General features: G+C 41.0%; 1 protein-coding gene and 1 long non-coding RNA gene across 8 annotated transcripts in view; one reads left to right on the forward strand and one right to left on the reverse strand.

Moving 5' to 3' along the window:
• Positions 1–880: 880 nt before the first annotated feature.
• LOC120499900 lies at positions 881–3,986 on the reverse strand. The gene is made up of 3 exons (XR_005626990.1): positions 3,232–3,986; positions 2,250–2,428; positions 881–986 (listed from the first exon to the last, which is right to left on the reverse strand). It is a non-coding gene; the product is annotated as an uncharacterized LOC120499900 (long non-coding RNA).
• Positions 3,987–4,106: 120 nt separating this feature from the next.
• CNOT4 (CCR4-NOT transcription complex subunit 4) overlaps positions 4,107–15,063 on the forward strand; it is a 76,998-nt gene continuing 66,041 nt past the window's right edge. For 6 of the 7 annotated variants that reach the window (XM_039703961.1, XM_039703965.1, XM_039703959.1 and 3 more), the window contains exon 1: positions 4,107–4,472. The gene's annotated coding sequence lies outside the window, so the exon portion shown is untranslated. Of the gene's footprint in view, positions 4,473–4,996; positions 5,116–15,063 lie in introns of those variants that run through there. The other variant, XM_039703960.1, reaches the window with a different exon arrangement.

Raw genomic sequence — 15,063 nt, forward strand, 5'->3', positions numbered from 1 at the left:
AAGGATGTTTATGACAACTTGTGTTAACTTTGACATAAGTGTCTAGATTAAGAAGAGTTTGGGACAAGGAAAAAATCACACAGGAAGATTTGCTGTAAATTGTGGAAAAAAACCCCAAAACAGTCCTCTGAAGAATATTAGGATGTTAGGCCACTACTTCAAGTGCACTCTGAGGTTAACAAATAGTGGGAGCTTCCTGGAGGTCCCCACCACACCCTTTCCAGAAAGCAAGAGTGATTTCTGCTTTCATTTGCAATGATAGGTGCACTTAGCAGATAAGGTGTGCTGTGCCAGAGTTATGCTGAACAAATAAGGTTGTAATGAAAAAAAATGGCTGAAGCATCCTACTGAGGTTCTCATTTTCCCCCAATAATTCAAAAACATAACAAAGATACAGATACATCTCTCTCATTATCTTTATAATATATTCATTTTTCATCACTCTATTCTCTCATTTAAGAAAGAGCAAGACAATTCACTCATCTTGTTTTCCTCAGCAGCATAGAGATCTCCTTCTCTTCTCATGCTGTAAATTGTGAAAAAAAAACCAGTCCTCTGAAGACTATTAGGATGTTAGACCATTACTTCAAGTGCACTCTGAGGTTAACAAATAGTGGGAGCTTCCTGGAGGTCCCCACTACACCCTTTCCAGAAAGCAAGAGTGATTTCTGCTTTCATTTGCAAAGATAGGTGCACTTAGCAGATAAGGTGTGCTGTGCCAGAGTTATGCTGAACAAATAAGGTTGTAATGAAAAAAAATGGCTGAAGCATCCTACTGAGGTTCTCATTTTCCCCCAATAATTCAAAAACATAACAAAGATACAGATACATCTCTCTCATTATCTTTATAATATATTCATTTTTCATCACTCTATTCTCTCATTTAAGAAAGAGCAAGACAATTCACTCATCTTGTTTTCCTCAGCAGCATAGAGATCTCCTTCTCTTCTCATGGATTTCCAACAAGACATAGTGAACATCTGCCACTTGCAGAAAATATTGATCAGTGTTTGTAAGGCTCCTCCACCTGCCCTTAATTTCTCAACAAAGCCCTTTATTATTATTCTACAGTTAGTCAGAACAGTCATGCAGTTCCTTTCTCCAGTGCACTTGCCAAGTAAAAGGCATCATTAGTCAGAGAAGCAGAAAGATGTTTGGACCTCCAAGAGTGAGAAAAGGAGTGGACACATCAATAACATCCACTGCAGTCTGCAGAGCAATTCTTATTTCTGTTTCAGTAAATAAGGCTGAATTTCTAAAAAACCTGTTATTAACCATTGTATATCATTCTATAATAATATCTGTGAACTTTCTGTAGCAATCCATGAGGCTTTGCAGAAGCTTGAGAAGAATCTTCTTTTTTTCTAGTTATGAAACCAAACTTTCAGCCTGAAATATAGGCAAATACATTCAGCCACTGCTGCCAGCAGAGCTTGGGGTCATGAACTTTATAAAAGTGGAAATTTTCTTCAACTTTCCTCAGTACCAACACAGTGAAATATATGTGTGATAAATATTTCTACTACATACTGGTAGACCATTATCAATCCCAGTGAGCAGAAAGCCCACATGTAGAGCTGCTGTGTTATTGTTTCTTTGTTGCTGAATATTCAGACTGCAATCTGTACAGATATTTGCAACTTTACCATCTTAACATCCTAGCATAATTACTCTCTATCCCAGCCAGGCATGGAATTACTTGATCTCCACCTCCTCCTTTCCTGCCAGTATCAGCACACCACCATCTTTCTTTCTCTAGTCCATTCTCTGCACCCTGCATCATTTCCTCCAAACAGGTTGGCAGCTATTTGAAATGGTGGTGGCTTAACACTGGAGGAATCCTGAAAATAGCTTGGCTTCACACCAAACTGCAGAATCCTTGTAGGTTCCTATGTTTGTTCCTCAAGACAGTGACTGTGGATCATTGCCCAGGAGAACAATTTCCCAGTGTATGGTGTGAATCAATGCACATTTTTACTCTAGCTGATACATACTGTTTATTTCCAAAAAAATCTATTCCAAAAGCTTTTCTTTATGAACAACGGAAATGATTTCTTAGAAACAGTAGTTGTCAGACTCATTCAAAACAAATGAAACCCAAATATTTCCAAAAGTAAATAAGGTGTCAAAATGTGGTTAAGTAACTTTATGAAAGCAATTACAATTACTTAAAAGTAATAAAATAATTAACTTAAGGACACCTTAAAACTTTTAAATGGTCACATGATGGCCTAGTGAATTATTCTTACCAGATTAAAGAAGAGGTGGAAGCAGGCCTGTGGATAGCTTTTGGTAACATCAGCCAGAGCAGTCTTCAGCCATGTAGATTTTTTTCCTACATTATTATGGGATGCTGCTGCTATCTGTTCATGCAGGTCTCAGCAACATGATTTGAACAGACTTTTACTAAGGGAAAGACTCCTTAATTCTGAATTAAAAGAAAGCACAGATTTCACTTAGTATTAACAGCCTCAATTCTGATTCAAAATTGCAGCTTTTAGTTATATTATTTTTAACCTGTCTTTCCAAGTCAAAGTACTTGCTTTTAATCAACAGGAAATGTTGCTGGGTATTAGGTGTGTCAACAATCACATTACTTATATAAGTTACTTACATAATGGATACTTCTGGAACCTAATGGTTTATATATCAGTTGACAGGAAAATATGAAAATAATAAAGTTTTTGAGAAATACATTGTTATATACATACATGCATCTGAATTTGATTAATATACACTAAGTTACTTTTACATTGATATATAAGTATATGCATTAAGATATATGCAGAGAAACAGGACTTCTCACATATATAGTCATCTGAATTTGATTAATATACACTAAGTAGTTACTTTTACATTGGTATATAAGTATATGCATTAAGATATATGCAGAGAAACAGGACTTTTCACATATATAGGTGTTTACAGTCCATTTTATGTTTTGTTCTCTGAATAACGTTGCATTTGAGTTCACACATTGGGACTACTGCCGAGAACAGCATATCTTTTTATGCAGACCTGGGTCTTGCTGACAGCAAGTAGTAAAGTTAATTTGTAGGGCTTTTCTGTGGGGAACACACATCTATCAGTCTAAAATGTAATATGCACAAGGTAACATTAACTTGTTTTAGGAAGGAGATAAGCTATGTCAACACAAGCTCCACTGTTAGTTGAACAAGCATATTGTACTTCAAACTAAGAAACAAAAGTAAAGGAGAAAAAAATCCATACCATTAAATGTAATGGTTGTGCCAATGCATTTGGCGATGAACACCTCTTTGTCCTAACAACTGCTGAAATAAGTAAAATTCTCTGGGGAATACTGTCATGGCAAAAATAGCAATAGTTTGTGCACTGATAATTAAACACCTAGGATGAGGCTGGCTGCCCGGAGAGCTAAGGATGCCAGGCCAGGAGAGCCACAAGAGAGCTATAAAAGCACTCTCTGTCAGCTGAGGTGATGAGATCTTTCGCGCAGCATCGGGGATCACAGGAAAAACAGAGCGATATGGATGCAGTTAGAACAGGTCCACGGCACAGGGTGTCTGTGGTAGAGAGAGGGGACAGCAGCAATACAGTTTCTCCGAGTTTAAGCGAGAGCGGGCTGCCGGCGGGCGCGGGGCCGGGCGCCGTGAGGCGGAGCGGCCGCGGCCAGCCCCGGCGAGCCGCTGACAGCCGCGCCTGCCGGAGCACAGCCCAGCACGGCACCGCTTCGACCCGGCAGGGGGAAAAACCCCCAAAGCAACACCAATGACAGGGAAAGAAAGATTTTTTTAAAGAAATCAACCCGCTACTTGAAAGCCGCGCGGTTCAATGACCAATAACAGGTGGCTGAAGTTGCAGGGAGTTTACGGACGGGGACTTCCCGGAGCGGAGCGGTGGGACGGCCCGGTCCGGCGGAGAACTCCGGATCCCCGGCCTGGCGGTAGAGGACCGGGCTCCGGCTACAGCCGCCGGCTACGACCGCCACCGCCTCCTCCCGCCCCGCCCGGGCTGCCGCTGCCGCCGCCTACAAGTCCCGTCATGCCCCGCGCCGTCGCGGCCGCTGCCGTCGCGCCCCGTCCCCCCTCCCGCGCCGCTCCCCGCCCACTGCCGGCAGCGCACGCGCAGCGGGGGCGGCGTCCGGGGCAAGTCTCCCCAATGTAAGATGGTGGCCGGGCTGGCAGCGGAGCGCCCCGAGCTCGGAGATCGCCCGTCCCTCGCGTAAAGGTCGTCGGAGCAGCCGCCCGAGCGCCCGACCGGCTGCCGCCGCACGTCCCGCTCCAGAAGCGCCGCTGCGGGTTTCTCACCTCCGTTTCTCTCCTTCCTCGCCGCCTCTCTCCTTCCCTCCCCACCCTTCTCCTCCTTTTCCCCTCGCCTCCTTTCCCGCACGCTCACTCACCCACCCGCCCGGCCGCCCCCGCCGCGCTGGGCAGCCCGAGAGGGAGAGCCGCGCACACGCACCGCGGGCCGGGCAGGCAGGAGGAAGGCGGGTGAGTGCGAGCTGAAGGCCGGGCCGGGGAGGGAAGGAGGAGGGAAGGAGAGACGAGGAGGAGGCGGGGGGGAGCCGGGCCGCTCTGACTACGAGAGCGCCGAGGCTTCGCTGGGACGGCGCAGGCCGCAGCCCACCCGCCGGTGCAGCCCCGGCGACGGCAGGACGCGCCGGGCCGCTGCCGGGCGCCGAGGGCACCGGGCCGTGCGAGGAGGGCGCGGGGGCGAGCGGGCGGCTCCTCCTCCCCGGGGGCACCGGGGAAGGGGCTCCCTGCGTGTCGCTGCCCGGAGGAGGCTGTATTTATTTCCCCCTCGCCCCCCGCCCCGGCGCGGGGAAGCCCTTGGGCCGGGCCGGGCCACCGGCCGGGGTGGCGGAGGGACGGTGGCCCCGGAACCGCTCGCATTTGCTGGGGCAGGCCGGTGCGGCCAGGCGCGGGCATCGCAGCGTGATTCACTTAGAATTTGCGTGGAAATTTCCTCTCTCCCCTTCTTCCTCTTCCCTGGAGCCAGGCTCCATTTCTTCTTGTGATATGCACTTTTTTCCTGAGAGAGACAAACAGATGGTGAATGGCAGCCTCTTAATTTTGGTGTTATTTTGGACAGTCCGTACAACCTCCTGAGATTTGTCTGTCAGTAAGATAACCGGTATGTAACTTTCTATCTCCTGCTTGCAAAATCTTAGAAGCTCTTCCCATTTTGTGTATTAGCAGAAGCAAATGATAAGGCTGTGTATGGGTGCTCATCCTGCTTCTAGCGACGGTCCCACAGCTCTACCTGCCAGTTTAAAAGTGAGCAGCCGGTGCCTTTGTATGTGCAGTAAAGGGGAGGGAAAATACACTAGATAATTATCTTAAAATGCTTTGTTACTATACCAGAACGGATTTAATTGTCCATGGCTTGTATGCTTCTGTCAGTGTGGTAATACTAAGTATGCTGTTCATAGGAGAAGCAATTCTCTCCAGAGTGTATGTTAATGTGAGTAAAATATATCAGCTGGTTAAAGCTGTGGAAATTCTAGACCTGCAGATGTTGGCTTACTCCTCTCCAAAACTTTTAGGAGTTAATGTTGGCCAGTCACATGTTTACTGAGCCTGTACAGGTTTCTGACTTGCTGTGTTTTAACTGCCCGTGTTTTGTTTTAGTTTTGAAATGTCTTGACTTGAACATCCCTGTACTTTGACTTCATATTCATGTAAACATGGTGTCTGGCACTAGCAGAAAAGCACACATACTGAAAAATGAATATGTAGAAGAATGCAACTTCTTCTAGCCCCTTTCACTGCTTAAAAAGGAAAGGGGAAAAAATAAAATACAGGCTTATGAAGAGAAGGGAATAAAACAGCTGTTTGACTCAAGAGGGTGAATTAATTTCATATGGCCTACAAATAGCCAAATGTACTGCTAGTTTCTTAGCACCTCTGTAATAATGTAGTGATCTAACTTGTGGTCACAGGATTCAGCTGTGCTGCACCTTAGGCTTTTGGAATTCTGTGATAGAGTTTCCATTTCATAAACAAGATGAACACATGCTTAGAAATGCTTGGCAGTTGAACTTGGCTGAATTGCAAACAAAGTTCATTTTAGGGGAAAAGACTGTTTTAGAAAGGGGGAATACAGCGATAAAATTATGTATTCTTTTAATTTTCCTGTTTCTTCAGGTGCCTCTTCGTTAGCTTCTAAAATTATAAGTCTTGGAGGATCCTAACAGTTTTTCTCTTTACAGAGAAAAGGTGGTGAGCATCTGTCAGGAATAGTGCTCTACTAGTTTCTTGGTACCTCAGAAAGTTTAAGATCATCCTTAGAGTGGCAACTAAATAAAAAACTTGGGTTAAAAAGGCTGGTGAGAGAGTATACAGAAGTATGTGGCTTTTTATTTAATAAAAAATAATCTTTATGTAAAAATACATATTTTCTTGTTCATAAAGTTAGGGTATTCTTTGTGAGTTCAGTGTTTTTGGAATAGCTCTGACCAAGATCATAAGTGTGGGCCCTGAAGGCTTAGCTCTGGCAACTGTTGCTAAAAATCTCACCTGCCTCTTTGAAATAAATGAGATTATTTCAAATAGACCAATCTGTAAGCTCAGGTAACTGTTAAGTGGCTGATCACAGATTGCATCTTGGGTCTTGGTTGCTCTGGTAAGATGAGGCTGATCTATAGGCCTTAACACATGCTGAAAGGAAATTACTTGCTCAGCAAGACTGCTAGGGTCAAGGGTTCTTAAACTTTCACACGGTGAATAGTGCCTCAGGTTGTACAAACCACCTCTTGTTCCACTTGCAGTTATTCTGTATTGCTGAGATAACCTGAGTAAATGCATATGTGAAAGACTGCATAACTTACCTTGCCTCAATGTCCTGAGTGCTTTCTCTCTTTAAAGATGTTCATGCTTTCTTTTTTTTTTTTTCAGTGTGTATCTTTCTACCTGCTTAGTCCCCTTTTTATTGGATGGTAATAGTGTGAGGAGATAGAACTTTATGAATAAATAGAGTCCCCATCCCTCTGGGCTGCCCTCTTCTGTTTCTTGGAAAATAGTCTATGAATTTATTCCTTTCAGAAGGTTTGTTAACATTTTAACAACTGTAAATACTTTCCAGACTTGGAAAATTAAGTATAGCAGCAAATGGTTTGGCAGGGCTTGAGCTGCTGCTCAGACCTTCTGGTTCTTCCTGTAAGTAAATTGGGAGGGCAGTGCAAGTGTCTAGCAGGAAATATGAATATAAGTAAAAGCATGTATGTGTTTTTGCATTAGACTGTTTGGATCAGTTAGGTGCATGTTTTTACCAGACTGGGGTTTTTTTTCTGTCACACCAGAAACTTTGATGTGCTTGGTTTTGTCAAATGGCATTTTTCTTGTATGAGTTTGAAAAAGGAATCTTCATCGTCTCCTTATTGCAAAATTGTTTTCAAGATTATACAGATTTAGTGAGTATTCAGGACACATGGTTTTGGCTTCTGGTTAGCTGTTATTCGACTGGCTGCATCAGCTCAAAGGGAAGAATTAGTGTTTAAACTAGTGCTTTCCACATAGTAGTAAAATCAAGTCAGTTTTCTGGTGGTGTATTTTATTTTCTTTCCTTCCACATGGCTGTTCTGGGAACTTGACAACTTCAAGGTATTTCTAGTATGAGTCTATCATCATTTAGATGGAGCTTGCAAGTGTTTTCTAACCACGGATGTGCAAAATAAGGTATTCATAAATGTCATGCGTGTGCTTTAACAACTTGAGGAAGCCTGCATCCAGAGCTATCAAGACAAGTACAGGCCAAGGAAATGACACTTCTCATCCTTTTCTGTGTATCCTGAAAGCTGTGTTTTTATTCTGGAGCAGAATATGTTATTGTTGATTTCATAATAGTTAATCAGTTGTTAATGGATTTTTATTCAAGTATGTCATCTGTTGCTGGCTTTCAGATTGGGGAAAAATAGGTTGGGATCAGCATAAGAGAGATTTTTTAATCCTTTAGTCACTGAGTTAAAAATAAAGGTGGATATAGATATCAAGCAAACGTGCTACTGAACTTGGTGGAAAGGGAGCTTGGATCTTTGCTAAGGCTTGTTCTCTGATCAGTGCTGATTTTGATCCAGTTCTGTTCTCTTGCAAAGGAAGAATGGAAAACTTCATCTGTCTGTGGGTAGCTTTCTAACATACTGTGATCCCAGCATCTGTTTCTTCTATCTCACTGTTGTCTTGAGAGCAATAGATGCCTAATATGAAGTGGGTTTCAATTGACTACAAAATCGGACGTAAAGTAATTGTGCTTCTGCATATCTTGGTTGAGAGATGGAGGGTCCCTTGTTGTGGTGCAGGTTCTTGTACTGTCTGAGCCCCTTCTGGGCTTGGAGTATTTTACTTTTCTCAGCTTAGGAGCCTTTCATTGCTGGAAGGTGATATTGCAGTATTCTGCATTTGATTGCAGTTATCAATTATTAGCACTAGAAATTAGGGGTGGTGTTTTTGTGTTGTTGGGGTTTGATTTTTTTTTTCTTTTTTTCAAAACAAATGAAGTGAAAGAAACTGCAAAAATGGCAGCATACTTCTGACTTCACTTCTAATGAGTTCTTCAAATTCGAAGCAGAATCACATGAGCTTTGTAGGGATGGCCAAAAATGTGATAGCCATGTGTACTGTGATTTTCAAGTAGTGCTTCATCCCAGGTTTTACTCTGGGCCATTTTTAGGCCTTTTTTGTGGTTGAGTGCTTATGTTTCAGACTGCTGAGGCCTAATGTTTTCCTTGCTTAACAGAAGGGGCATTTATTTTTTCCTGGTGTGGATGTTCTTAAATGTTTTCTTCCAGATGAGATCTGATATGCAAAAGTAGTAACTAAAAGGGTAGCAAACTCTACTCCTTGTAGAATAAAATACACTGCATAGGTAGACTTGCTAACAATTTTTCAGGTTAATTGTTTCAGGAACACTGAATTCAACAGATGAGAATTATTTGAAAGCATGCTTCATGTTACATTTTGTTTAAAGTCCCTTTCACCAGTATGGATTTAATGTGGATCCTACTTGAATAGTGTATATTAATTTTAAATTGCAAGATACATGAACTAAGACACCTTGAGTGTGAAATACTGTACTTGCAGGTGGAGTAGTTTTATAATTTCTAAACCGGTTTCTTATTGCATGTTACAGTAAGTTGCCATCTTAAAAAAAAAAAAACAAAAAACAAAAAACAAAAAAACCCCAGAATTTGAGTGCAGGACTGGGAGGAAGTAATTATATTTGTATGTGCTTTGGAACTGCCTACCTGAGGAGTTTGTGATAGAAGTTTTGATGAAGGTTATGTCCCAGATAGGTAAGCATGTGGTGCCTGTTCGGAGTTTTTCTACTATAGCCTAGAATTATAGAAAAATAGGATAATGAATAAGTCTGTAGCAATAATCACTAGATGTGGGGAGAAACTATTCAGCTACTTTTTTGGCTTTCTCTGTCTTCTCTCCAGATATAATGAATGAAGATAGGTATGTGTAGCTATAGCTGTGCCTGTCAGTTCAAGACCTAAAGCTTCTCTGTGATCTGTAGATATTACCTTGGGCTGTTGGACGTTCAAAAATAGAAACTATTCCCTGTCTTTGAATAGCTTCTGCTTCATGACATGTGACTTTTTTTTATTGAATGAAATCTAGAATTAGTCTTCAGTATCTCATTCATAAAATGTGTCTGTCCCCTGAGAGCTCTTAAACTAGCATAAAATAAAAGGCCAAAACTTGCTAGGTCAAAATTAGTGTTTATAGGTCAGCATGCCCAATAGTTAATTTGAATGCATTTCCTTCAATCAGTGTGAACTGTAGGGGCTCCTAAACTCCTGAAGTTATGTTAAACACACTGGTGTGAATTGAGAGAGGCCCAGTAGCATTAATCTAATTTGTCTAGTGACTTAATCTTACTGCCATTTATCATGTAACTGCTGCTCCTCTGAACAAGCCTTCTTGCATGTGTTTCTGTTGATCATTTAGCATGCTGGATCCCTTTTCCTAAGAAGGTAATCTTTCCTTTTATGAAACTTCATCCTAGGTTAAGGGTCGAGTAATTTATAACTGAGAAACCACGTTAGAGAAGTTAGAGCTTCCTCCTGTCTTTGAAAGCTCTTTTGCTAATCCTTTCATTTAGTAAAGCATCTATTTAACATATTAATGTGCCGCAGTTAGTGGCAAACTGGTTCTAGAAAATAGATGGTAAGTCTAAAACCAGGAGATGATCACTGGTTTTCCTTTACATAACTGTTAGTGTACGTTGACAATATGGAATAACAGCTGGGAAGTTTAAGGAAATAGCAGCTTTTATATCAGACTGTCTTCTGCACATGGGTAGTGTTATCTGACTGGATTACAGTTTGATTTGAGTCTTGAATAGTAGTTATAATTGTAAGCATGCTTCAAGGTATGTCCATTCTCATGCTTTCACCAGTATAATGGCTTCCTCCTTTCGCTGAGCCCTTTTAGAGACATTAATTTCTTACATTTTTGTACTCACGATCTCATTCTGATTCATCTCGAGGCTTGTGATTCTCTTGGGGTGGGGCAGGGGCATACCTTGCATGAGAACTATTCCTCTGGTTACTATGGTATACATACATAGCACAGTGAAACTTGGTGAGAGCCAGCTGTGTTGTGTGACATGTGAGTCTGACAGTCAGAAGAAAACACCATACCTGGGGCAGAAACTGCTTAGAATTGGTTCTGTAGTATCTTTTTCTATTAGCTCTTGACTTCAGTGTCCAGAAAGAGAACACTATACAGCTGTCTTTATAAGGAAGCCTACAGTGGCACATGGCTTTCATTCTTTGTGTGTCGTTGTATAGAGTATAAGTAAAGTGAAGAGTCAGGAAACAGGCAGTTCTGGAGTAATGGTTATTCTGTCTCTACTTGTAATTAATACCACTTACCATGAGGGTATTTTTTTAAAATTCTTTGCACGTATGCATTAAACTATTGACCAGAGGTGCAGCAAAGTTTGTTTTCAAACTTAGGTAATTCGGTGTAATGAGGTGAGAGGAAGGGTCAGGTTCCTTTTGGCATTTGCAGTGGTGTAGTCGTCTGCTCTTAACAAATGAGCTACTCAGTACCAACTGCTGTTTGTGCTGTATTCAGTGTGTGCCACCTCTGAAAGCCTGGTGCAGGCAACTTCTACAGAGGTGCAGTGCAGCATCTTTTGATTGTACTGTTTTTTTCCTGAGACTTGTGATGGACTTAGAAAATGCTGTAGCATATGGAAGTATAAGGAAGGAGATGGACTCAGTGCCACTCTGGTTTTTTTTGGTTTTTGTTTTACTTTTTGTTTTTACTAAATAGAAAATCAGATATCAAAGAGCATCTTCTCAAAGTTGACATCAACATAAATGCTTCTGAGGCATCCATAATGTCTTCATGTTTCCTCTGGTTTTAAAGGAACTTAAATCTGTTAACCAGTTCTTTGTTCTCTTAAGGCAGTTGTTTGATTTTCTTATGGGTTTTGGTTAGTTTGTGTCTCATATGGGCTTAGGCTTCTCCGAAGGAATTGCATTCAGCTGCTCTGGGTTGGTAAAACCTCAGACCTGTCTCTTAATATTAAAAAATCACAGTGTTTAAAGGATATGTTGGGCAAGTGAATTTGCAGTCAACTTGAACTTCTGTGCTTTTTATAACGTATATTTGTCACAGTCTGACATGTTGTTTGGGATTTCATTCAGCACTTCATATCTACCAAATGATTCCTTAAGTTCACCTGCCTGAGTTAATGCAGCACCAGGTAGTGGAGGTAGCAGTAGAAAGAATTTATATAAATCCAATACTACACATCCTGCTTAAACTTGTGGAGGCTGATGCTATTATTTCTCATTGTTCTCCCTTTTTTTTCCCCTAAGAAATTGCTTTATATGTGTCTGTGTCTAAAATTTGTTTACCAGAGCATATAGATTATGTTCGAGCAGTTCTCTGTGTTCTGTTCCTCACTGGGATAAAGGTGCATCTCTCAATGCATGTCTTGATCTTTTTCAGCTTTGTCTTTTAGTAGCAAATATGTATTTCCCTGAAAAGCAGAAGTAGGCAATTGTAGCTTGAGTAGCAGGTGTGTGTGGATGGGTATTTATGATGTTAATGTACAGAGCAACTACCTTTCTGGATTTGTCTAGCAGGTATGTAGAGATGTGTGATAAGAAGATTCTTAGACTCTGGGAAGTTTTTCTGTGCTTCTCATTAAATTAATTGTTTGCTTTTTGAAGTCAATCTATTTTTTAAAATTACAGAATGGAAAGTAAAGTAAAATTCTAAGTATTCTCTGTAGACGCCAGACCACCTCCAAAGTGGAATTGAGTGTGCCTGTAACATAGTAGATGTTTTTAGTATTTTCTGTTGACTCTGATGTCAGTACATGTTAATGAAACAGCATCCTGCTCTTGTCTGAAGAAGATGTCTTAAGCATAATATTCTTATTTTCCATACTGAACTCCAAGGTGATCTCTTTCTTCAGCTAATAGAACTGATAGCTCATTGGATTTATTTGCTCTTGCCTTTTAATTAGATGTACATTTAGGTTATGCAACTGTTTTATAAATTACTAAAAGAAACTTTATTGCCTTGAATTATGTGCTAGAGAATTTCAGATTTTAGAGAAGCTTCATCATTTGTCATTTTCAGCATGAAACAAGAAATAAGCCACAGGCCTCATTTCCACCTACTTTCAGATAGTGCCACAAATTTGGGCACAGGACATGTGCTATATTTGGCATTGACTTTACCTCCCAGATATGCATCAAGAAAAAGCTGAAATGGTTCACTCATTTATTTTTTTCCATTGGGCTTTGCAATTACTAGCTACAGGGACTAATGCTTTATTTACTTTTTCACTCTTGAAAAATTTTAAGTGTAGGTACCTTGGTGTAACTGTAGTCTCTTTAAAGTGTAAGTGGGTTTGTATGTATTAAACGTCTGTTGTATCTTTACAGTTCCACTGTGCCTTGTGTATTTACATATTAAGATTGTTATATTGTGTAACAGCAATGCTCAGAGTAGGGAATTGTTATAATAAAACTTACATTTTTTGAGCTAATATTGCAAATGTAGGCAATGTTTCTCTTTCAAACATTTTCTCTAACCTCATTATCATCAATAGATTTATTCCATTGGGTAAAGTTTACTGCTTAAATGTTTGTAGGATCACAGCCTTAATTTGTGGCATTTTTGGTTTTCTACCTCAAGTACCGCCTAAATGCAATTAAGTTTTAATGCTTTTCTGTGTTGACTTAGGTTTAAAGTGGAAAGTATAGACAAGTTCATAGAATTACAGAACGGTTTGGTTTGGAAAGGACCTTAAACATCATCTTACTCCAACACCCCTGCTATGGGCATGGACACCTTGCACTCGCTCAGGTTGCTTAAAGCTCTATCCAGCCTGGCCTTGAACACTTCCAGGGATTGGACATCCACAGCATCTCTCAACAGCCTGTTCCAGTGCCTCACCACCCTCTCATAGTGAATTTCTTCTTAATATCTAATTTAAATCTACCCTCTTTCAGTTGAAAACTTTTACCCCTAGTCATATCACTTCACTTCCTGATAGATTCCCTCTCCATGCTTCTTGTAGGCCCCTCATGGGATACTGGAAGGCTGCTATCCAGATCTCCCTGGAGACTTCTCTTCTGCAGGTTGAACAACCCAACAGGATAGGAAAGATACTGCAGCCCTTTGCTCATCTGTGGCCCTTCTCTGCACCTGCTGAAAGTTTCCTCTCTTTTTTTGTGCTGGGGGCCCCAGTGAGTTATTTAACTAATAATGTTCTGTCTTCCAGTTGTTCAGTGTTCATTCTCCTGGGGCTTAAACTGATTTGTCTCTCCTGACTGTAGTGAGGGGAGAACACTGCCACATTTTGCAAAAGTCAGGTTTGCTTTTTTCTACTTGTGACTAAAGATACTGAGTGTGAATGACTGAGAGTAAATCTGGGGGCGGTGGCTGCTGTCTCACAAGTTTTAGGATGTGGTTGAAGAGGCTGACCAAATCCTCCTTGTTCCCTGTATTTCTTGGTAGTTTCTCAAGGATTCTGAAGAATGGTTTTAAGCTTGTGCAAGTGTTTATTTTATTTGTATGGATTTTTTTTAATAGGCTGGATGAGGAGTACAGACCTTTTTCTGACATGTTTGCTCCCTTTAATAGGCTTAAAGCTATGAATGAAATACAGAATGTGGGTTTTCCAGAGAGATATGGAGAAGATTCCTTTTTTTCTGTTAACGAAGCATCATTGCTTCTTCCAGTATCTGTAGCTCCTCAGCCTTTTCTTTTGAGAAGTGCTGGAGCACATCTCACTTACTGACAGGAGGTATGAAATAAAGCTTTGTATACATTTCTTCTTCACTCCTTCCCCTGTCTCTGGGCTTTCTTGACTGACTAGTCATGATGTGAATTTTCCAGTGGTTAATAATTCCTGATATTATTTGCTTTGTCAAAGAGTGTGGGACTTTTTCTGAAGAGCTGTTACTGTCCTGAAATATCTCATTGTTAGTCTGATAAGTAACTTTGGAGGATTGGGAAGACTGATACAGGAACTTCTGTGTGTAATTGTTGGTAGGGTACTCTACCTTACCAGGAATTTGCTGCAAGTGCTGGAGTACTTGTGGTGTCCTTGGTAATGTTTTTACTTTTTTTGGTGCATGTGTTTGTCTAAACCAACAATGGTTTAGACAGCAGCCCTAATAATGTACTCTTATTCTTGTCACTGCATTTCTTATCTTTGAGGCTTGGTTGTTGGTCTGTTCTTTCCCCTTCAGTTTAGGGCATCTTTTTTTCTTCCTGTGTGTGTGTAAATATAAGCTTGTAAAACTACAATTCTTAATTCAACTGTATGATGTTTTTCTAGAAGTTTATCTATAACTTTTAATTCTAATTTAGAAAGTGAGCTGCAGACTGGACAAGAGATGTTCTCTTTAGAGTCGATGTATACTGTAGAGAGGGGCTATAGTGAGCCCAGAAAGGCAGTAGGTATAACTCATTTTAGCTTGTGCTAGGGCAGATTTTAGTATGAGGTCTTAGTTCCTGCAGTTGTATCTGTGGAAGTGCAGGGATAAAGATAACAGCTGCTTTGAATCAAAACTTTGTATTTGTGTTGGAAGGCTTTAAA

This window comes from Passer montanus, unplaced genomic scaffold, assembly GCF_014805655.1.
Source record: "Passer montanus isolate IOZ18808 unplaced genomic scaffold, ASM1480565v1 scaffold17, whole genome shotgun sequence".
Classification (NCBI taxonomy): Eukaryota; Metazoa; Chordata; class Aves; order Passeriformes; family Passeridae; genus Passer; species Passer montanus.